Below are 24138 nucleotides of genomic sequence, written 5' to 3' on the forward strand. Positions count from 1 at the left end.
GGAGGGGCCGCCCAGATCCCTGACACTGCAAAGGCCCAACCCACAACCTACTCCCCATGCTGGGGCTGGAATGTCTTGGTCATTCCTCCTTACCCTGGTTGCTAGTAAGGTCCCTCCTGGTCCTGCATCATACCCAGTGGGACACACTTTCCAACACCCTATGGGGAGGGGACATTCACACGGGCAAGGCAGGAAGAGCCGGCAAGTTTGAGGTTAAGAGAGCGTGGGATGAATGAATGATAGGACCCAGAACCGCCTAGGTTTGATCTTGACTCCACTACCAGCTCTGGGAGCTGCCCAATAACTTGACCTCTCTGAGCCTCAGTTTCCTCATTTGGATAACAAGAAAACTCATAATACCTTCCTCCTAGGGTTGTCATGAGTATTAAACGAATTAACACGTGTCAAAGTTTAGGATGGTGCTGGCACATAAAACCTGCTCAAAGAAGAATAGCTGTTAGTATTAGTATCAGCGTTAGGATTATTGTTAAAGTATTATTATTATTATTATTATTTTGAGACAGAGTCCTACTCTGTCGCCCAGGCTGGAATGCAGTGGCGCGTTCTCAGCTCACTGCAGCCTGTGCCTCCAGGGTAGCTGAGATTACAGGTGCCCACCACCACACCTGGCTAATTTTTTTGTATTTTCAGTAGAGATAGGGTTTCACCATGTTGGCCAGGCTGGTCTTGAACTCCTAACCTCAGGTGATCTGCCTGCCTCGGTCTCCCAAAGTGCAGGGATTACAGGCATGAGCCACTGCGCCTGGATTGTTACAGTATTTCAAGAGATAAACTCAAACTCAGTGAGCCCCTTAAGGGAAGAGAACTAGTTAGGAATTAACTTCTGAAATGCCACCGCAGACATGCTCTCTCTAGCACACACCTTGAAGTATGACTCCGCACCACTGTAAAGTTATGTAGTCACTCCAGCCCATCGGGAAGAGGGTCTCATCCTGTTTAGGGAAGTGGAGGAGTGTAGTGGTTTTAAGTGCAGACTTTGGGGCCAGACTGCCTGAGTCTGAATCTGAGCTCTGCACTGCTGGAAGTTTCCTTAACCCTCTGTTTCTTGGTTTCCTCACTTGAGGCATGGGAAGACGCAAGCACCTATCTGCGAGGTTTAAGTGAGATCATGTGTGTCTGGTGAGCCCTGGTGATGGCCTGGCATTGGTGGCACTGTGGACTAGGGGCTGGGTACAGGAGGGTCGGGGCTGCCACAGGCCACCCCCGCTGGTGTCCCTAAGGGGTTGTGCCCAGGAGCTCCAGTGTGACCAAGGGGGGGGGTGGCAAAGTCACACCATAACTCCCTCATAGGCTCCTCTCTCCGAAGAGCCCTCAATGCAGAGGGGCCCGAGTGGCTGCCTCAGGTGACCAGACAGGTTCAGGCTCTGTCCAGCTCCCTCCAAGCTGGAGGCTGCTGACTGTGCAGGGCACAGGGTGGGGCACACTGGTCCCCACTTGGTCATCTCATTCAAGCCTCCCTATACCTACCTCCAGGAGGCTGGCATTTACTGCCCCATTCTGCAGACAAGGGACTAAGGCCCAGAGACCCAGACATGGGGGTATCAATTCCAGGCCTGACTGACCCTGGAGTGGCCTCATTCCTCACCAGGACATCCTTGGCCTCCCCGCTCTGGGATAAAGCCACTGTCCTCCATCTCAGGTGCAGAGTCAGTCATACATACTTTCCCTCCCTCCAGGTCTAACTTTCCACCCCAGCTCACTTTTCTGTTCCCACTTGCTGGTTCCCCGCTTTCTCTATGTATCTGAAAGCTCACCCCTGTAATCCCAGCTCTTTGGGAGGCCGAGGCGGGCAGATCACTTGAGGTCAGGAGTTCGAGACCAGCCTGGCCAACATGGCAAAACCCTGTCTCTACTGAAAATACAAAAATTAACTGGACATGGTGGTGCACGCCTGTAATCCCAGCTTCTTGGGAGGCTGAGGTGGGAGGATCGCTTGAACCTGGGAGGTGGAGGTTGCAGTGAGCCGAGCTCATGCCACTGTACTCCAGCCTAGGCAACAGAGTGAGACTCAAAAAAAAAAAAAAAAAAGGTCAGTGATTTTTCATGCCTATGAACTCTGTCATGGAACCTCAGAGACTCACAGAGGTAAAAAGGAAGCCCTCCCTTCTAGAACTTGTCTGGGAGCTGGGGAGGAGGTTATGGTCTGGAGCAGACATTCTGTAGCCAGGGAGGTTGGAGAGATCTGCCCTGGAGACAGCCAGGAGGGCTTCCTGGAGATGGTGGACCTTGAGACAGGCTTGGAAGAGATGGGGCCTTTTGGCCAAAACAATTCATGAAAGGCAATGAGTGCCTGCAGACCTGGGATCAGATCTCAGCCTTGCTGCCACCTAGCTGGGTAACCTTTGTCCTGGTAATTAACCTGTCTTTGCCTCAATGTCCCCATCTGGAACAGAGGCATCAAGTCACTGATGAAGGAGTGTGACTTCATGGAATGAGCACTAAAGTGTGAGTCCAGAGGCCTGGGTCCCCACTGCACTGCTAACAGGTCAAGCAATGTGGATAATGGTCATGGCTGGGCTGATTGGTGCTTGCGTGGTGCTGTATGCTTTACATATATTATCTCATTTAAATGTCACAGTCACCTTACTTGGGAGGTCTCCATTTTTCAGATGAGGAAGCATGTCCAGAGAAGTCTGGTGACTTCCCCAAGGTAACACAGTTGGCATATGTCAGAGAGGGTGGCTGTCAGATTCTCGAGCTTGTGCCCCTAACATTCTGGACACTTTGACTGACGCTCCCTCTCAGGCTTCCCCATCATTAAAAAGGGCAGGGAGTGGGCAGGTGACATTCTGCTCCATCACAACTCGCAGCCCAGCTGCCTACTGTAGCAGGAAGGGTCCCTGCTGGAGCCAAGTGCCCTCACCCGGGCCTTTTAGCAACTTCCCTGACGCCCCCACCCTCAGGATGGTGAGAAGTCGTGCCTGGGAGCGCTTTTCCTGCCTTTGAGAGGGTGGGGCCTTGGGGAGGGAGGAGCTGGGTCCCTAGTGCCCAGGTCTGCCGGCTAAATTTAGGTGCTGGGGCATAGAAGGAACAAGGGTAATTAAGGGGTGTGGTGTCACTTTCCAGCCGCCTCTCACATCCCCTGAGAAGTCACACGCCATTTGGGAAGGAGCAAGGAGGCGTGGGTGATAGAGGGGAGGAGAGGGGAGGAATGATGGACAGTTGGAGCTGGAGGTGGGAGAAACCCACAGCTCCTCCACAAACCTGACGGCTGCCTGAATCACAGGGAGGCAATTTTCAGCCAATAACCCCGAGGGATTCCTTCAATTAACACCATTCATAAATGGAAAATCCTGCCCTGAAGGTAGTGACCCCTGCCATTGGAAATGCTCTGCCCAAAAGGAAATCAAGCAAGCATTGATCAGGGGCAAGACGCAACAGGATTTACACGTATGTTCTCAGCAAGCCCTTGCAACAACACTATAAGGAAGGTGTTATCACTCCCATTTTACAGAAGAGGAAACTGAAGAGTTAGCCTCCCAGGTTGCACAGCTGAGGCTTGGGGGAGCCAGGATCTGAACCAGGCAGGCTGGCTCCAGAGCCGTGTGCTTAGCTGCAGGGTACAGCTAACTCTGGCCCACTGCAACACGGTCAGCTATCACTCTGCAATCAGAGGATTATGAAGAAGGTTTAAAGAAGGCTTTGCTGAAGAGATGAGAAGTCATTGTAGGTGGCAGACACTGCCTCTGTAAAGACTAAAAGGTAAGTCTGCCAACCCCAAAGTGCACAGGCTGATGTCAAAGCAAGCATGAACCTTCTGTGCTGGAGCCTTCACAACTGTTGCTTTATCCCTGTAAGTATCAAAATCAGACCTGAAGCCTGAGCACCGTGGCTTATGCCTGTAATCCCAGCACTTTGGGAGGCTGAGGCGGGAGGATCACTTGAAGTCAGGAGTTTGAGACCAGCCAACATGGTAAAACACCATATCTACTAAAAATACAAAAATTAAGGCCGGGCACAATGGCTCATGCCTGTAATCCCAACACTTTGGGAGGCCTAGGTGGGTGAATCACTGAGGTCACGAGCTCAAGACCAGCCTGGCCAATATGGTGAAACCCCATCTCTACTAAAATTACAAAAATTAGCTGGGCATGGTGCTGTGTACCTGTATTTCCAGCTACTTGGGAGGCTGAGGCAGGAGAATCATTTGAATTCGGGAGGCGGAGGTTGCAGTGAGTTGAGATGGTGCCACTGCACTCCAGCCTGGGTGACAGAACAAGACTCCATCTCCAAAAACAAACAAACAAAAAACAAAAATTATCAGGTCATGGTGGCAGGCATCTGTGATACTAGCTACTTAGGAGGCTGAGGTAGGAGAATCGCTTGAACCCTGGAGGTGGAGGTTGCAGTGAGCCGAGACTGTGCCACTGTACTCCAGCCTGGCTGACAGATACCCTGTCTCAAAAAAAAAACGAAAACAAAAACAAAAAAACCCAGACCTGAATCATCCCATTAAAAATGGGCAAAGGATTTAAATAGGCATTTCTCCAAAGCAGATATACAAATGGCCCCTAAGCACAAGAGAGATGCTCAGCATCATTAGTCATGGCGGAAATGCAAATCAACACCACAATGAGATACCCCTTCCCACCACTAGGATGGGCTACAGTAAAAAAGAAAGACAATAACAAGTGCTGGAAGGGATGTGAAGAAATTGGAACCCTTGTGCCTTGTGCTGGGAATGCACAGCAGTGCAGTAGAAAACAATTTGGCAGTTCCTCAAAAAGTTAAACATGAATTACCATATGATCCAGCAATTCCACTCTTAGGTGTATACCTAAGATACCTGAAAACATAAGCCCACAAAAAAAAAAATAGTGCTCCTATGAATCTGAATGTTCATAGGCTGGATCTCGGCTGACTGCAACCTCTGCCTCCTGGGTTCAAGCGATTCTCCTGCTTCAGCCTCATGAGTAGCTGTGATTACAGGTGTGCACCACCACACCTGGCTAATGTTTGTATTTTTAGTAGACTCGGGTTTCACCAGGTTGGTCAGGCTGGTCTCAAACTCCTGACCTCAGGTGATCTACCAGCCTTGGCCTCCCAAAGTGCTGGGATTACAGACATGAGCCACTGCCCCCCGGCAAAAGTGGAAACAGGTTAAATGTCCATCAACTGATGGATATACCCATACAGTGCAATATTATTTGGCAATAAAAAGGAATGAAGTACTGATACATGCTACAAGATGAGTGAACCTTAAAAGCCTTATTCTAAGTGAAAGAAGCCAGACACATTTGATATAATTCCATTGATATGAAATGTCCAGAATCAACAAATTCACAGGAACAGAAAGTAAATGAGTAATTTTCAGGGCTTGGGTGTGGGAGGGAATGGGGAGTGACTGCTATTGGGTGCAGGGTTTCTTTTGGGGGTGATGTAAATGTTCTGAAATAGATACTAGTGATGAATGCATGACTTTGTGAATATGCTAAAAACCACTGAAGCGTATACTTCGAAGGGGGAGCTAAGGTACCCATAAATTACATGTGAATTATATATACATATATATCAATAAAGCTGTTATTAAAAAAACCTCCCAGACTCGTCTCTAATATTTGCAAGAGCACAAATGAAGACCCACATACCATATGCTTAAATATTTCAAAATCAAGCGAACAAGCTGTTAAATAAAATATGTTCTCTTCTCTACCTTGACAAATATACCTTCATAGTGGCACAATTGCAAAGCATGCGTAAAGCTCTGGTTTTTATATGCTCGAAAGCTGGTGTGTTTGGGTATTCTGTTGAAGGGCCGGCTGTGTTTAGACAAGTGATCAAATAAAGACATACATAATTCATAAATTCTTATAGTTTTAGTCCATAAAAATGTTCAGGCCTTTATTTCACCAAAATTGCTAATTTGTGTTTTAGTGACAATACCCATCCAAAAAGACTAAAGAAATAAAATATAGTTTTTATCCAAAAGGTAAATTATAGTAAAGGTAAAATTTTAAATATTTTTAAAAGGTATTTTTCTAAAATATCCAAAATTATTTATTGAAATTAAAAGGTAAAATACAAATTATAATGAGTGTAACTGTTTTTGGAGACAGAGTCATGCTCTGTCACCCAGGCTGGAGTGCAATGGTGTGATCTTGGCTCACTGCAACCTCCACCTCCCAGACTCAAGCAATTCTCACGCCTCAGCCTCCCAAGTAGCTGGGATTACAGGCGCATGTCACCATGCCCAGATAATTTTTGTATTTTTTGCAAAGACAGGGTTTCACCATGTTAGCCAGGCTGGTCTTGAACTCCTGGCCTCAAGTTATTTGCCCGCCTTGGCCTCCCAAAGTGCTGGGATTACAGGTGTGAGCCACTGCACCCAGCCTAGTGTAGCATTTTAAATAATCATTTTAAATTAAATCTGGGGCTGGGCATGGTGGCTCACACCTATAATCCCAGTGCTTTGGGAGGCCAAAGTGGGAGGTTCGCTTGAGGTCAGGAGTTGCTTAGGCCACATAGCAAGACCTTATCGCCACAAAAAATTTAAAAATTAGGTAGACATGGTGTCACACACCTGTGACCTCAGCTACTCAGGAGGCTGAGGTGGGAGAATCACTTAAGCCCAAGGATTCAAGACTGCAGCGAGCCATGATCACACCATTACACTCTAGCCTGGGCTAGAGAGTGAGACCTTGTCTCTAGAAAAATAATCATTTAAAAAATATATTAAATCTGAATTTTCATTAATCTTTTGAAATTGTAATAACATTTTATTAACCATTTTTAGAAAAATGACATATTAGCAATTCCAGTGTTTAACACTATATTAGTTTATTAGCTCGTTTTCACACTGCTAATAAAGACATACCCAAGACTGGGCAATTTACAAAAGAAAGAGGTTTATTGGACTTACAGTTCCACGTGGCTGGGGAGGCCTCACCATCATGGCAGAAGGTGAAAGACACATCTCACATGGCAGTAGACAAGAGAAGAGAGAGAATGAGAGCCAAGTGAGATGGGTTTCCGCTTATGAAACCATCAGATCTCGTGAGACTTATTCATTACCATGAGAACAGTATGGGAGAAACCAACCCCATGATTCAATTATCTCCCACCGGGTCCCTCCCACAACACGTGGGAATTATGGGAGTACAGTTCAAGATGCAATTTGGGTAGGAACACAGCCAAACCACATCAAACACCCATCTAGTTGGTACTGTAAATAATCAGTATCACACTTCATGCATGCTATATCTAAATTTATATACACAAATATAAGAATAAGTGAATGGTTTAAACATTGTAAAAGGTTCCTCAGCTGCTATAGGCATCATTGTGGATATTGCATTAATCCACAAGACTCTGGAACCAAGAATTGGTACATGAAGAAAAGTTAAGAAAATGGACAGTTGACTCTGCCGAGGAAAGGCTTTGGTTTGCAAGAATCTACTGCATTCGAGCTCTCCGAGAGCGAAGATTTAACACATTCATCTTAGGCTTTTCTCTCACATAAGCACTGCTGCCTCTCAAGTCTACCCTGTCCTCAGAAGCAGAATCTGTCTCTCAGCTCAGGAGTTGAACAACCCCCAAACCTTCACACATTCTAGACTTAGATCACCTTTTGTATCCAGGACCTAGAGCAAGAGAAGAGGAGAAGTGGTCCCCTGGGGCATGGATGGTTCTAGTCACAGGAGTGGCTGTTTAGGGCTGTCCTGAGCTGAGGCCAAGGATGCCTCTTCCCCTGGTCTGCCAGTGGGACGGAAGGAAAGCACAGCCCTTCCATGGGTCACACATCCCAGTGGATGAATTCTCGCGAGAGTTGCCTCTTTGGTCCCCTGACCCTACTGTCTTCTCTTGCTTGTCCATCTGCCTACCAGCTGGCCCCAACACCCCCTTCCTCACTGGCTGTCCTGCCACCCCTGTCTGCCAAGCGTCAGCCTCAGCAGGGGGTAGAGAGGGGCTACCCCCTCTCCCCAGCTGACAGGCAGATTATGTAGCCGTCTCTCCCGGAAGAGGGGGTGACAAGGGTAATTTCCCACCCACCAGCTAGCCACCCAGAGGAGCGGGCTCTGCCCTGGGAGGTTATGACAACAGGGGAAGGCTTCCTTCACCTCCCAATATGGCCAATGCCTCCCGCCTCCTGAAAGCTTCTGGGTGCTGGAGCTTTGAAGATGCCCAGCCCCCTAGTCCTCTAAAGGGGGCTTGTCAACCAAGCAGTCATATCACGTTGCGGGGCTGTAGAAAGAGTTCTGGCTGCAGCCTTAGGAGGCCTGGGTTCCAGTCCTGCTCCTGCTTTGCTGTGTGACCCTGGGCAAGTTATTTCCTCTCTCTATACTCCAGTGCCCTGATTTATAAATGGGCCTGGCTGGGGGATGACCAGCTCCAAGCCCCCTCCGTTGTGTAACAGTGCAGACCCTGTTGGTTGCCCACCAAATTCCTTTTCCCTCCCTCCCTACTTGCTGACCAGATTCCAATTTTGTACAGGGTTGCCACATTCCCCCACCTCACATCTGTATAAACAGAAGTTGACAGTGTGGGATTTCAGGAGAGTTTTCACTTTTAAAAATAAGGGGCAGGCCGGGCGCGGTGGCTCAAGCCTGTAATCCCAGCACTTTGGGAGGCCGAGGCGGGCAGATCACAAGGTCAGGAGATCGAGACCACAGTGAAACCCCGTCTCTACTAAAAATACAAAAAATTAGCCGGGCGCGGTGGCGGGCGCCTGTAGTCCCAGCTACTCAGGAGGCTGAGGCAGGAGAATGGCGGGAACCCGGGAGGCGGAGCTTGCAGTGAGCCGAGATCGCGCCACTGCACTCCAGCCTGGGCAACAGCGTGAGACTCCGTCTCAAAAAAAAAAAAAAAAAAAAAAAAAAATAAGGGGCAGACTGGGCTCGTAGGGTTTCTTTTGGTCCTAACTTCCATTTTTCTTGCCAGGAATCTGAATGTGAAGTCTGGAGGTATGGCAGCCGTTGTGGCACCATAAGGTTGAAAGTCAACATGTAAAGCTCTGGGAGCAGGAAGCTGGCATCTTGAGGCCAGCACACTGGCTCTGGGCAGCTTGCCTCCAGGGTCCTTGTTACGTGACAAGAGAAAGCCCTGAAGTGTCTAAGTCACAGTTTTTGGGTTTCCTTTGTCTTAGGACCAAATGTGCTCCTCATAGACACAGATTAGAATCTGTCTGTGGGGTGTGCTGGGCGCAGTGGCTCACGCCTGTAATCCCAGCACTTTGGGAGGCCGAGGCGGGTGGATCACTTGAGGTCAGGAGTTCAAGACTACCAGCCTGGCCAACATGGGGAAACCTGGTCTTTACTAAAGTACAAAAATTAGTCGGGCGTGGTGATGTGCCCCTGTAATGCCAGTTACTCTGAAGGCTGAGGGAGGAGAATCGCTTGAACCCAGGGGGCAGAGGTTACAGTGGTTGCAGTGAGCCAAGATTGCGCCATTGCACTCCAGACTGGACAACAGAGTGAGACTCAGTCTCAAAAATTAAAAAAAAAAAAAGGGAATCTGTCTGTGGGGTGTCTCCATTGCTCTAGGTCACTTTAGGATGTTTGGACTTGTGCCTGGAAGGTATTACTATTATTATTATTATTATTATTTTGATATGGAGTCTTGCTCTGTCACCCAGGCTGGAGTACAGTGGCGTGATCTTGGCTCACTGCAAGCTCAGCCTCCTGAGTAGCTGGGACTATAGGCACATGTCATCACGCCCGGCTAATTTTTGTGTTTTTAGTAGAGACAGGGTTTCACCGTGTTGGTCAGGCTGGTCTTGAACTCCTGACTTCAGGTGATCTGCCCCCCTCAGCCTCCCAAAGTGCTGGGATTACAGGTGTGAGCCACTGCGCCCGGCCATACACATTTGTTAACCTGTTTGCACGTCTCCATCTCCCCCTTGCTCTCTTGTAAGCCCCTGCAGGTCTAGAATGGTGTCACTCACTGTCTCAGTGTCCCAGGGCTGCCATCACAACATACCACAAACTGAGTGCCTTGAAACAACAAAGCTTGATTGTTTCCCAGTCCTGGAGGTCACGCATCTGAAATCAGACATCAGCAGGGCCGTGCTCCCGCCGAAACCTGCAGGGGAGAACCCTCCTTTGCCACTCCCTACGTTCTGGTAGTTGGCTCGGTTTTCCTCGGCTTGTGGATGCATCACTCTCATCTCGGCCTCTGTCACCGCCTGGCATTCTCCTAGTGTGTCTGTGCCTTCACAGGGCTGTCTTCCCTCTTCTCAGAAGGACACCAGCCATATTGGATTAAGGGCCACCCTACTTCAGCAGAACCTCGCCTTAATTTGATTACATCTGCAATGGCCCCATTTCCAAATAAGGTCATATTCCGTGGTGCTGGGAGTAAGGACTTCAACATTTCCTTTGGGGGGATACAATTGAACCCATGACTATCCGCAAGGCACCTGGCACAAGAGATATCTGCGGGATGAACAACAGATACAAATAAATAGATCCTTCTGATTGTGAGCCCCCAGGGGCAGGGCTCAGCACCGCATCTCTGTGTCCTGGGCCCTAGGTCAGAGCCTGCTCTCCTGAGGGCAGGTAGATGGATTTTCATTGAGATGTATCACAGGGAATCTGCCCAGCCAGCTGGCTGACCAAGCCACCCCTGATGAGAGTCCTCTGGCCGGGGCTGGGGGTGGCCCAGGGAGGGGTTTTCACCCCTCAAAGGTGCAGGCCTGACTGCTGAGTCCAGAAAAGCTGACAGTTTGCTCAGTACCGCTGCCACTCAGCACAGACGGGGCAATCCCCAGGGAGATGTCGCAGGCAGCCGGGGGCGACTGATGTCTTGGTGACACTGCTAATCCGGGGCCCAAGCTACCCTTGTGTGTGTGCGTCAGGCTGACTTGCAGTGGGAATACAAGGGGTCCTGGCTGGGAGGGGGCAGCGGATGCTGAATCAGGGAAGAGTGGGCTCCTCCTGCATGGGTTGGGGAGGGGAGGGCAAGCTGGGTTCTGCAGGGCCTACCTTCCCGTCCCCCATGCCAAACAGCCCCTGGCCACCACCACCTGCCCCCTCTTCCCCTTCAAGGCTCCAGCATCCGGTGGCCAGCCTGGCTGCACTCAGGGAGCTGGAAGGGGAGGAAGGACCAAGGCAGCAGCCGTAAAGGTCAGCAGCCCTTGGGGCTGGGAACATCCATGATGCAAATGTGGAATTTACACTCCTGGAGTGCCTGTTGGCCAGCCTCCCGCCTGTTTCTATGCCAGCCAGCAGCCTGGGCAGCACAGGCACAGCAGATGTTGTGGGCCCTGGCTGGAACGGACAGCTCTGGGACTCCCCACTGCTCTGCACACCTCCCCAGTAGAGCCCTGATGTGCATGGGGGAGTGCCTCGGTGGGACTGGGCAGGTCTGCTCCGGCTGGATGAGCGCAGTGCATCCTACTGGTTGCGGGCTGTCTGCCTGGGATCTGCAACCTCAACTCTCCTGGTTCCACGGCTGAAAGGGCCAGACGTGGGGAGAACAACTAGACACTAACCGTGCCCTTTCCCATTCATCCTGCTCCACCCAGCTTCTTTCCAAGACCAGTTCCATTCAATGACTTTCCTGATCTTCACAGGGACTTGGGATGAGGGGAGGGAGAGGCAGGACCATGGAGCACTCCTCTGTGCCAGGGGTTTTCCTTTAAACCTTCTAACAGCCCTGCTCTTATCATCCTGCTATTCCAGGAGAGGAAACTGAGGTTCAGAGAGAAAGCCTCCCAACAAGATCACACGCCCAAAGAATGGCAGAGCCGGGACTTAAATCCATGTCTCTATCATTTCCTACAGCTCAAGGAGCTGACTCTAATCTTTACTCAGTATCCCCCGTTCCTGGCCACTGTTCTGCAAACTGCTTAGCCTAGCAGACCTGAAACGATGGCCTCCAAACCTCACACCAGGCACTGAGAGTCACACGCCTTTGCTGTGTGTGTGTGTGTGTGTGTGTGTGTCTCTGTGTGTGTGTGTCCCATGCAGTTGTGCAGTGTCGTGGGACTGTGTGGTGACTGAAAGGCCAGGAGTCCCAAGCCCAACACCTCATCTGCCTCACCTAGCCTCTCTGGACTTCAGGCTCCTCTGTCCTCTGTAAGTCTGGAATCCCCAAGGCAGAGTCGACCTCCCTCTCTCTTTGCTCTTCCAGCTCCTGCCTGCCCCCGGCAACCACAGCAGAGCCTGACACCCCGTGGGTGCTTGATACATCTCGTCCTTGCCTGACTGACAAAGCTGCCATTCTGAGTCCCTGGGGATGCCGTCCATAGATTCCTCAAAAGGCTTCCCAGGGCGGAACCCTTCTCAGGGCTCAATCTTCATTTTTCTCTCATTTACAAACTTGCTTGTCCCCTCCCCCATCCCTCTGCACTGTCACACTCGCTGGCATGCGCGCACAGGCACTCTCTCACTCAATCTCTCTCTCTCTCGCTCTCTCTCATTCTCTATGTCTCTCTCTTTCCCTCAATCTCTCTGGTTTCTCTTGCTCTATCTCTCTGGTTGTAACTGGGATTCTGTCTCTCTCAGTCTTTCTTTTTTTCTAAACTTTCTCCTTTCTTGGTCTCTCATGCCTTCCTTTCTCTCCTTCTATCCTCTGTCTCTGGCTTTTCTCTCTCTCTCTGTCTCTGTCACTTGTCTCTGTCTCTCTCATCTTTGCTACTATGCCTCCCTTCCCCCTCTCTATCACACACACACACACACACACACACACACACACACACAAACGGGACCCTACCCCCGGGAGCCCTTCCATGCATCTGTCATAATGTGTCACGTCACACTTTTCTCCTGGACCATCAGAGCCTTTAATCCTATTGACATTCAGTTAACGAGTTTCTCTCACTGTTGACAGAACCTCCTGCCCCACCCGTGCTGGGCTGACCGGGATCAGAGTTCAGAGTTGTTGCTGGGCCATTTAGGGCCTGTGGGGAAAATAGTCTTGGTTGTGAGGGGCTCATAGTCTCCCACAGCGGCCTGAGGGGTGCCATGGGGAGCAACCCCTTGAGTAGTGGGAGTCGCCTCCACTTTCCTTGGGATGAGGCTGGCACTGGAGGAGCTGGCACATCGGAGAGGTGCTTTGTGGCATGCAGGAGGCTGTGGACACAGTGAGGCCCCGGGAGGCAGAGGAACCTGTCAGGGCCATGCAGTGAGGTGCACTCATGGCTCAGGGCCCTTCTTCCCCCATCTCTGGGCTCGCCAGCCAGTTGTGGGTTGTGCCAAAGAGATCTGGGGGCATGGATCCAGAGAGGAGTGGGGCCAAGCCCAAGGGATCAGGGGTCCAGCGCTAAATGTGACCAGGCTGCTGGGGCTGTGGGTTGCCTGGAAAAGGCCAGGGAAGGGCTCAGGAAAGGGACAGAGGCCTGGGGGAACAGCCTTCCGAAGCTGCTGCTGAGAGACGAACCCTTGGGGGTGCCAAGGGAGGTGTTGTCAGCTTTGCCCTCTGGGGATGCTAACTTGTCAGAGCTTAGGACCAGTGGAGCCCACCTCCCATGGAACCGCACCCTGGGAGAGCAGAGCTGGGCTCTGGAGATCCTTCTCAGGGAGGGCCTCTACCCCCATGCAGGGCCGTGGGGGTCCAACTCTCTGTTCATCACTCAACTCCAGAGAAGCAATAGCCCTGGGAGGGTCCAGAGCCTTGGTGGGCCAGGTGGGATGGCTCTTGGCCTAGGGTATCCTCAGCAGCCTGTCGCTGAAAGGCAGCCTGGAATAAGGAAGGAGTATTGGCCCGAGTCAGACAAACTGGGTTCGAATCCCCACACTGCTTTTCAGGGCTGTAAGGACTGTAGGAAAGTCCCTAACCTCTCTGGGCCTCAGTTTCCTCCTGTATAAAATGGAGCAACTGCTCTCTGCCTCCAGTGGCTCCCCATGAGAAATGAGCAGCATGTCATATGTAAACGTGCCTGGCATGGCATACTCCTGCTCGGTAAACAGCCACCAATATAATTGTTGCTTTAAAATGTCTAACCACGCTGATATACCATTATTCAAATATCAGATTGGCAAAGCTCACAGAGTTTGATAACACTGTTCTGGCAAAGCTATGGGGATCAGACAGATGCAGACAGGGCCAGCGGAAGTGTAGCCTGGTGTAACCTCTAAGGAGGGCCGTCCAACCTCTCCATTCCTTGATAACTGTGCATAACCACGTCTAACTCGGCGGTTCCACTCCTGGGAATTTGCCTACAGGTCTGCTAGCACACATGTGAAGTGGTGTGGGTACAAAGTTATTTATTACAACGTTTCATGTAATTACCAAACACTGGAAACAAGCTAAATGTGCATCAATAAGGGATCAGCCGGGCCTGGTGGCTCATGCCTGTAATCCCAGCACTTTGAGAGGCCAAGGTGGGTGGATCATGAGGTCAGGAGTTCAAGAAGAGCCTGGCCAGCATGGTGAAACCCCGTCTCTACGAAAAATACAAAAATTAGCCGGGCGTGGTGGTGTGTGCCTGTAATCCCAGCTACTCAGGAGGCTGAGGCCGGAGAATCACTTGAACCCGGGAAGCAGAGGTTGCAGTGAGCTGAGATTGTGCCATTGCACTCCAGCCTGGGTGACAGAGCAAGACTCCATTTCAAAAAACAAAAAACAAAAAATAAGGGATCAGTTAAATAATGTGCAGTCCTTCCATATAATGAAGTCATCTGCAGCTGCAAAATAAGAACGAGGAACCTGTTTTGCAAGTGACATAGAACAATAATCAAGATGTGTTTTTAAGGGAAGAAAGCCAGGTACAGAGCAGGATGTGTGTGCATTTTAAAAGGATAACAAATGAGAATCCCTATGAGGGTGACGGTTTATACATAGAAAATTTCTGGAAGAACACACAAGAACTGGCAACAAGGTTCCCTCTGCAGAGGGAAACTGGGTGGTGGGGACCAAAGGAGGAGCGACTTTGCACTGTCAGTCCTTTTGGAATTTTGAATTTTGAAGCATGTGAGTGCATTAGCCATTCAAAATATAAATCATGCCTTCAAAAATAAATTCTTATTTCTGTACACTTAAAAAATATCCATTTTATGATTAGCCTCTCCTGGTCCAGACTGAGCTTCAAATGGGCTTTTGGCTCCATGTGAAGTTTCTAGGGGTAGAAATGGCATCTAGGAATACTCAGAAGCTGGGTCCTCGTGTCTTCAGTGAGTTAAGACCCCCCGGGGGTCCCAAGCCCACCCCAAAAGTAAGGGAAGGGGGAGACTGAGGGGCTGCATTAGCACCTGCCCATCCATGGCTTTGGAACAGCTATGAAGTCCTTGTGGACAGGTAAGTCCTCATTACATTCTGCTCCACATCCAACTGAGGCTGGCAGAGAGGTGGGAGTGGGTGGGCGTGAATGGGCAGAGAAGGGTCCTGGCGTTGGGGTCACTACTTCCTCTCATGGAGAGGGGAAATTGAACATGCTATATCCTCCCGACAGCCGTTGTCAAATGCCTGCCTCCTCCCCCAGGAATTCTGACTCTGCTGGTACCCAAAGTGTTCAGAATTCCACCAAGGGAAGATTCTCCCCATCACTGAGCACCTACTGTATACCTGTGCCAGGTGCTTTCCCTCTCGATGGCACAGGAGCCTAGGGCAGCCAGGACCTCGATCTCACATGCCACACTCCTTGAGGGGGGCACCATGCTGGCACCTGCCCCTGGGAGAGCAGGCACTCAGACTGGCCCTGTCTCCAGTGTCCCTGGCTGGAGTCCCCTTCCCACTCCCAGGACCTAGTCAGTCCTGATGCTGGAGTGCCTGCAGCCCCCAGTGGGCCCGGCAGCGCCACAGACACCCATGGCAGAGAGCAGGAGCTCCGCTGCCAGGAGACTGTCTCCCTGGATTCTGACTCTCTGAGGTGGCAACAATGTGGAGGAAGAAGGGTGCCGCCCACCCCCTCCCGGAGCTGGGGATGGTTGGTGCTGGGCTACTGGAAGTGGGATAAAGGCCCTCTGCCAGGCCTGGTCACTAGGGACCAACTGGTGTACAGTGACCCCTTCCTGGCGCTGTTGCTCCGAAAGGCACTGAAGGTAGGGTTCTCCCTAGGGATAAGGGGCTCAGGGGACAGGTTTTCCTGCACTGCCAACACCGGGGGCCTTCATTTGACTTCACAAGTGGGAAACTTATCACAAAATGTAGTTATAGATTCATTGTGTGCCGAACCTCACAGATTACCATTATAAACTTCGGGAGAAGCTGGGATGGATATCTTCATTTTGCAGAAACTGGGGCTCAGGGAGATGGGGACTTGCCCTGAAGCCACATAACTGACCCCAAAGCCCCAAACCTCGTCACTGACCTACCCACACTGACACACATACCACTGCCTCCTTCCCCCAGGCTTCCATATGTGCTTGTATGCCATGGATCAGCTCAGGCAGGGGGCATTGGAGCTCAGGCATAGGGCATTGGAGCCCAGGCAGACATAGGGGAAAGAGCCCTCCGGGAAGCGTGCACAGCTTAAGCAAAAGCACAGAGGTGGGACCATTCGGCAGGGAAGTGTGAAACTGAAGCGTGAGAGTGAGAGGTGAGCTGAGGCTCCAAAGTGTGGAGGGCCACCTTGGGGAATGGAAGGTTAGTCAGGAAGGATGTAGTTTGAATGCCAGGAGGGATGCCTATTCAGGGAGCCCTAGGGCAGCACCCGAGGCTTCCGGCTGCAGGACTGGCAAGATGAGAGGCGTCTTCCCAGAAGACGATGAGCAGGGCAGCAGCGAGGCACCAGCTCAGGCGAAGAAGCCCCGGGGCAGGTGCAGAAGGTGGTAGTTCAAATACACTTTTGGAGTCAGGATGGTTGGATTGAAGCCCAGCTGCTTACCAGCGCTGTGACCTTGGGCCAGTTACTTAACCCATCTGAGACTAAGTCATCTCATCTATAAAATGGATATGACAATGATGACAACAATACAGGTTGAATATCTCTTATCAGAAATACTTAGAGCCGGGCATCATGGCTCACACTTGTCATCCCAACATTTTGAGAGGCTGAGGTGGGAGCCCACTTTTACAAAAATTTAAAAATTAGCTGGGGGTGGTGGTGCACACCTGTAGTCCCAGCTACTCAGGAGGCTGAGGCAGGAGGATCACTTCAACCCAGAAGGTTGAGGCTGCAGTGAGTTATGATTGCACCTCTGCACTCCAGCCTGGGTGACAGAGTGATACCCTGTCTCAAAAAAATAAAAAAAGAAAAGAAAAGAAAAGAAAACAGGCTCACGCCTGTAATCCCAGCATTTTGGGAGGCCAAGGTGGGTGGATCACCCGAGGTCAGGAATTCAAGACCAGCTTGGCCAACATGGTGAAACCCCATCTCTACTAAAAATACAAAAATTTGCCAGATGTGGTGACAGGCGCTTGTCATCCCAGCTCCTTGGGAGGCTGAGGCAGGAGAATTGCTTGAACCCGGGAGGCGGAAGTTGCAGTGAGCCAAGATTGCACCACTGCACTCCAGCCTGGGCAACAAAGCCAGACTCCGTCTCAAAAAACAAACAGGCTGGGCACGGTGGCTCATGGCTATAATCCCAGCACTTTGAGAGGCCGAGGCAGGCGGATCACGAGGTCAGGAGATCTAGACCATCCTGGCTAACACGGTGAAACCCCGTGTCTACTAAAAATATAAAAAATTAGCCAGGCGTGGTGGCAGGCGCCTGTAGTACCAGCTACTCAGGAGACTGAGGCAGAAGAATGGCGTGAATCCAGGAGGCGGAGCTTGCAGTGAGTCGAGATCACACCACTGCACTCCAGCCTGGGCGACAGAGTGAGACTCCGTCCCAAAACAAAACAAAACAAAACAAAACAAAACAAAAAAACGGCCCGGGTGCAGTGACTCATGCCTATAATCCCAGCACTTTGGGAGGCCAAGGCAGGTGGATCACCTGAGGTCAGGAGTTCAAAACCAGCCTGACCAACATGGAGAAACCCTGTCTTTACTAAAAATACAAAATTAGCCAGGCATGGTGGTGCATGCCTGTAATCCCAGCTACTGGGGAGACTGAGGCAGCAGAATTGCTTGAAGCTTGAATCTGGGAGGCGGAGGTCGCGGTGAGCTGAGATGGCACCATTGCACTCCAGCCTGGGCAATAACGCCAAAACTCCATCTCAGAAAAACAAACAAACAAAAAAACCGAAAACAAGTTTTGGGTTTCAGATTTTGCAATATTTATATTATTCTTATCTGTTGAGCGTCCCAAATCTGAAATCCAAAAGGCTCCAATGAGCATGTCCTTTTAGCATCAGTCATGTGGGTACTCGAAAAGTTTTGAATTTTGGAGCATTTTGGATTTCAGCTTTGGGGGTTCGGGACGCTCAATCTGTTCACACATGGGGCTGTTGGGAAGACAAAGTGGATAGACACATGTCCAGCACTCAGTGCCTGTTAGGACATAGTAAGTGTCCATCAGTCTCTGCGATTCGGTACTCGGAATCATTACTACCCCGACACCCAGCCCCACCTCCCAGCCCTGGGCTGCTGGGACAGATTGCTTCTGTTTCCTGCTCTGAGAGGGAGCAGAGGGGATGACATGGGCCAGTGGGGAAGGAGGAGCCTCCCCCCTTGGAGATTGACATGTCCCTGGCCCAGACCTACAGGAACCTCACTGGTTTTAGAGCTCTGGTAGGTGACCAGAGAGACAAGGACTGGCCCTGGAGGCTGAATCCCTGCCACACCTGTCCTTGCCCCAATTCTAGGTGGGTGGGGAACTATACACTTGTTTCCCTAGTCAGGGATCACTATGTCCACTTATCGAGGCCCCACGTCAGACTCCTGTGTCCCCCTGACACACCTGGGAAGAGGAGCGGGTGGGGTGATGTCTGGGCCATGGGCTGGCAGGCATGCCCCGGCAGCTCTAATGAGGTGTGTGAAGGCCACAGAGGCTGCCTTGGCAGCGGTGCGGTCAATAAGAGGGCAGGGGAGAGGCGGGCCTGGCGTGATGGCCATGGCAGCCGTGGGCGATCAGCCCTTTGCCGACGGTTGCTCGGGTGAGCAAGTGCGCTCCGAGCCATTCGACTATAATAACCCTAATCTGCTCATTACCACTCCCGGAGCTGACGGGTGACTCAGGCATGAGCTGCCAAGGGTTTCTGCCTTCGTAACCCCCATTGCACCCTCCCCCCTCACATCTGTGCAACAGCTGGGCTCCAGGGCAGCCAGTTCCCAGCAGACTCCGGCACCATCTGCTTCTCCTGTGGGAGTCAGGCTCTGAAGAGGGTGTGCTCAGGGAGCCTCCTAGAAGAGTGGAGCTAAGGGACACCTGGTCTAGTGTTAGGGAGCTCTGTGTCTTACTCTGCTCCCCAGAGGGGGTGCAGGGGTCCAGGCTGGGGGCTCAGGAGGCTTGGGTCCTGATGGATGTTAAATGACTTGTTTCCCTAACGCCTGAGACTCTAGGTCTCTCCATCTGCATGATGGAAGGGCTGTCTGGCTCCCTCTCCACTTCTCCAGCCAACCAGACCTAGTGCCAGACGGTGTTTTTCCCGTCTGAGGGCTGGGGCGCCTGTGTGTTGTGTGTTGGGGTGTGGGGTGCATTAGAGGACAGCTGAACTGCTGACTTCTATGGAGTGTGGACGGGGTACAGTAGACGGGAAAAAGGCAGAGGCATCGCCTCCTAGTACCTTTTGCCCCACCCAGCCCCAGGCTGCCTATCAATTTGGGGATTCTCAATCCCCCTCTCCTGCTCCTGCTGGCTTTTGAGACTTGTTCTGCATGGCTGCCCCTTCCTAGAACTGGGAGGACCACCAGGATCCTTGGTAGTCACAATAGAAGCTAAGGCTTGCTGAGCACCCACCTTGAACCCTTAGAAGGCATTGTGTTGGCGGTCACAGCAATCCAGCTAGGTTGGCGCTATCATCCCAGTTCCCAGATGAGAGACCTGAGGCACAAAGGGGTTACAGAAGGTCACACCACTAGCAAATGGCAGCTCTGGGGTATGAACCACAATGCATGTGACTCTGGGTCTCCTCACAGAACCACAGAGCCACACGTGGCCCCAGTGTACAGTTGGAGACGGAAGACTTCCCTTCTAAAGAAGGAACACACTGAGACTGGAAAACCTGGCTGCCCCACATGACTTTGTGCCCACCTGGCATGCAGTAGACACTCAGCAATTGCTCAGGGCCTAAAGGGCTCATCAGACAAACTGCTTAAATCGGAACTGCTCTGGTGGAAGCAAAGATGGGGTCCCACCGGGCGCGGTGGCTCACGCCTGTAATCCCAGCACTTTGGGAGGCCGAGGCAGGCGGATCACGAGGTCAGGAGATCGAGACCATCCTGGCTAACACGGTGAAACCCCATCTCTACTAAAAATACAAAAAATTAGCCAGGCACTGTGGCGGGCGCCTGTAGTCCCAGCTACTCAAGAGGCTGAGGCAGGAGAATGGCATGAACTCGGGAGGCGGAGCTTGCAGTGAGTGGAGATCGCGCCACTGCATTCCAGCCTGGGCAACAGAGTGAGACTCCGTCTCAAGAAAAAAAAAAAAAAGATGGGGTCCCATAAACCTCTCCCCAGCCTCTCATTTTCAGAGAATGAAACTGAAGTTGAGAGGGGGAAGGGACTCCCAGAGCCACTCATCAAGTTGGTGGCAGAGTCAAGACTAGAACCCATATGGTGGGATGTCCCCAGGGGAGCAAGCCGGGAGAGGTCAGGAGCAGGTGGAGGGCTCTCTCCCCTCCCAGAGTGGGTTGGCTTACGCCCCTGCCCCTTTCCTCAAGCTGAGCCAGAGAGACAGGGGAAGAGGCCTGGAGACTCGGCCTGGGCTGAGCCATCTGAGCACCCAATGGGTAAGTGCACTGGGCTCCACAGGCTCCCACCAGCCAGTGCCCTACATGGTCCTCTTGATGGCCTAGTCCAGGGACAGCCCATGTGTGTGTAGTGCAGAGCCACCTCATTCCCCACTGTTGACACACCCGACTCCCTTATTCCATCAGTAAACACTGGGCCTGGAGAGACAGTCCAATTGGCTGGCAGTGTCCTCCTCCCAGCTCCACTCCTTGCCTAAACAGACAGCTCTGTTTGTCCTCCCTGCCCAGCCACCAGAACTTCATTGTCACCCAGATCCCTGCCCTGTAAGCAACTCACCTCCTCTCACTCCCACAGAATACCCGTGTCAGAGCTGGAGAGGCCGATGGGAAACTTTTAGGACAACTTCTAACCCCCTACCCAAGCAACACCACCTCCACTTCTTTTTTTTTTTTTTTTTTTGAGACAGAGTCTCACTCTGTTGCCCAGGTTAGATAGAGTCCAGTGGAGTCATCTTGGCTCACTGCAACCCCCCACCTCCTGGGTTCAAGCGATTCTCCTGCCTCAGCCTCCCAAGTAGCTGGGATTACAGATGCATGCCACCACTCCTGGCTAATTTTTATATTTTTAGTAGAGATGGGGTTTCGCCACGTTGGCCAGGCTGGTCTCGAACACCTGACCTCAGCTGATCTGCCCACCTCGGCCTCCCGACCTCAGGTGATCCACCCGCCTCAGCCTCCCAAAGTGCTGGCATTACAGGCATAAGCCACCACGCCTGGCTACCACCTCCACTTTTACAAATGACAAAACAGAGACCCCAGAGGGGAGGCGTGGCAAGAGCCATGTAGAACAGGAAGGCAGGCCTCACCTCCAACCACTCACTGCTGGGCGTGGCCTCTGTGTCTTGGCATGTGCTGTTCCTTCTGCTAGGACAGCCCTTCTTCGACGAAGCTTCAGCCCACTGAGTGAATGACAACTTTGGCTGTACCCACACAGCTGTCTCTATTGTGGCTCATGATGCCCGGCCCCCTTTCCATCACCCTGCAAGCTTCCGAAGCCCGAGACCTGGGTTGCTTCATTGCAGATCCCCCAGCTCCCAACCCAAGGTGCCCAGAGTGAGCTACTGACAAAGGCTTGGACATGAATGAATCGGTGGGCTTGAACCAGAACAAATTCTCTCAATCCTGGCCCAGCTTGGACCCCCAAATCCCAATCCCTGTTCTCCTAGGCCAAAGCTATTCTGAGAGGTCTTTCAGGCCCCTGTTTCCAGATCCCAGTGGGCTTTGAAGACATGGTCTCCCTTGCTTCCCCTGGGCCTGGGCCCCGCCTGGGCAAAGCCTTCTCTCAGTTGTTGTGGGTGAATCATTGGCAGGCTGTAAACAGCTCTATGGAGCACTGGCTGTACCACCAAGGCCCTGGCACTGATCCTAGCCGCGCCAGGGGGATCTAAAAGAAGACATGGCTCCCACGCACCCACGATGGAAAGGAGAAGGTGGAATAGAAACAGGGGGGAGGTTTCCAGATTTGCATACCAACACGTGCACAGGAGTCTGTAATGCAGCCCAGCCTAGGAGGGGACAAAACAGAACCTGGAGGACGAGAAGGGGATGAATCAGAAAGCCTTCCAAGAGGAAGGGACCTGCAGCGAGGAGGTGGGGTGGCTTCTGGGAGTTTAGAAACCACCAGTATTTACTGAGCACCTACTATGCAACAGGCACTGCTCCAGGGCTACAGGTACTGCCATGAACAAAACAAAGACCCTATGCCGCACAGAACAGAAAAGCAGAGCAGGGCCAGGGTGTGGGCAGCTGCCTTATGTATCATTTGCAAGATTCTGTAGCAGGCCAAGAGCTTGGAGACTTTTCCAGCCACTTAACAGATGAGGAAACCGAGACCCAGAGAGGGCTGAGGAGTTGCCTGGAGTCGCACAGGAAGACAGGGCAGAGGCAGACCCCAGGCCCTGCGTGTGGGCTCAGAGGTGAGGATGCCTCTTTGGCCTTCAGAAAGGAGAGGCTTTGACCTTCAGGAAAGCCCTGAGCTCAGTCCCTCCCCATGTGGCCCAGGTGGGGCCTCATTTCCACGGTAGGTATTTGGGGGCTGGCTGAGGGAAGGACCCCTCCCCTCCTGCCCCCCAACTAGGGGTCCCAGGGCACTCAGAGAAACAGCAGAGGCTTGTGAGGAAAGCCAAACTCGAGTCACTCAGCGGTGGGTTCCCCAGGGCTACACCTCCTCGCCGCCCCGTCTGTAGATGGGCAGCTCTGACTCCGGGCTTTTGGCCTTTCCAAGACCAAAAATGTTGCTTCCTTTCCTCCCCCAGGAGCAGCCAGCTGGGGCCGACAGCATGGTCTGGCGTCTGGAAACTCAGACTTCTTCCAGCCCCACACCCCACCTACACCAGCCCCAGCACAGAGCTTGATGTCTGCTGAGTGACTCGCTTTCCATGGCTTCAACAGCCTCGGCCGCAGCAGGGTCAGAGCGCGGGCACTGACTTTTCAGACTCTCACTCTGCTAAGTGAACATTAGACCCACATTACGTAGCCGCTGAAATTTGTGGCTGCCTCCTACAAGCCATTTGATAAGTTCTTATTGTCACCTCCCCCTGGTATGCGTGCACCCTCAGGGACTGGGGCAGCTTGTTCACTCAGAGCCAGGGTGCTGCCAGGGGGTAGGAGCGGGGCATGGGTGGCACAGAGCCCTGGCTGGGAGCTGTGGCCCATCTGTGTTGCCTTGAGCATGACGCTTGCCCTTTCTGGTTTCACCTGGAAATGGCTCTCCAGAACGTGACTCAGCTTCCCTGTTCAGCCAGCCCCCTCACTGGTCCGTTCCTAGGCATAGTCCTGGGTTTTGGACAAAGGAGCCTCTTCTGAGGTCACTAAACCAGCCCCCAGCCCTAAACCTGCCCCAAACAATTTGTCATCCCAGGCCTCTTGGACTTCCTCCCAGAGCTTCCCAGTATCCTGACTCCAAAGCTATCCTTTCCTTCTCTGAGCTCTCACCTCGCCTTGTCCAGGTTCTGTCCAGACAGCGTCCTGGGCCATTGCACAGGTGGGTACTCCATGGGGCTCTGGCCTCCTTTACATTGGAACCCCCTGCACAGGCCTGGCACATAGTCGATCTCTATAGATGCCCATTCAGTCACTCACCAATTCAACAAACAGCTCTTTGGGCCAGCTTTGTACTCAGCTCCACACTGGGCCTGGGGATAGATATTAGAGGCTAATAAGGCACAGCCTTACCCTCAAAGAGCTCCCCGTCTGCGGAGAAGAAATACAATGACAAAGCAGGTGGTTCGTGCCCTAATGGGGGAAGCCCTGGGAGCAGCGGGAGCACACAGCAGTGCTACCTAACCCTGGGGAAATGAGGGAAGGCTTCCTGGAATAGGCAACATCTAAACTGAGACCTAAAGAATGAGTAGGAGTTAACCAGATAGAGGAAGCAGTTCCAGAAAGAGGGAGCACCCAGGCAGAGTTCTGGAGTCTAGAGACAGCACATGGACTCTGGGAAA

General features: G+C 52.0%; 1 pseudogene; it reads right to left on the reverse strand.

Moving 5' to 3' along the window:
* The window catches only part of LOC107126514 (large ribosomal subunit protein uL10 pseudogene), a 53646-nt pseudogene that overhangs the window by 18201 nt on the left and 11307 nt on the right, over window positions 1-24138 (reverse strand).

The sequence above is a fragment of the Macaca fascicularis genome, chromosome 14 (genome assembly GCF_037993035.2).
Source record: "Macaca fascicularis isolate 582-1 chromosome 14, T2T-MFA8v1.1".
NCBI lineage: Eukaryota > Metazoa > Chordata > Mammalia > Primates > Cercopithecidae > Macaca > Macaca fascicularis.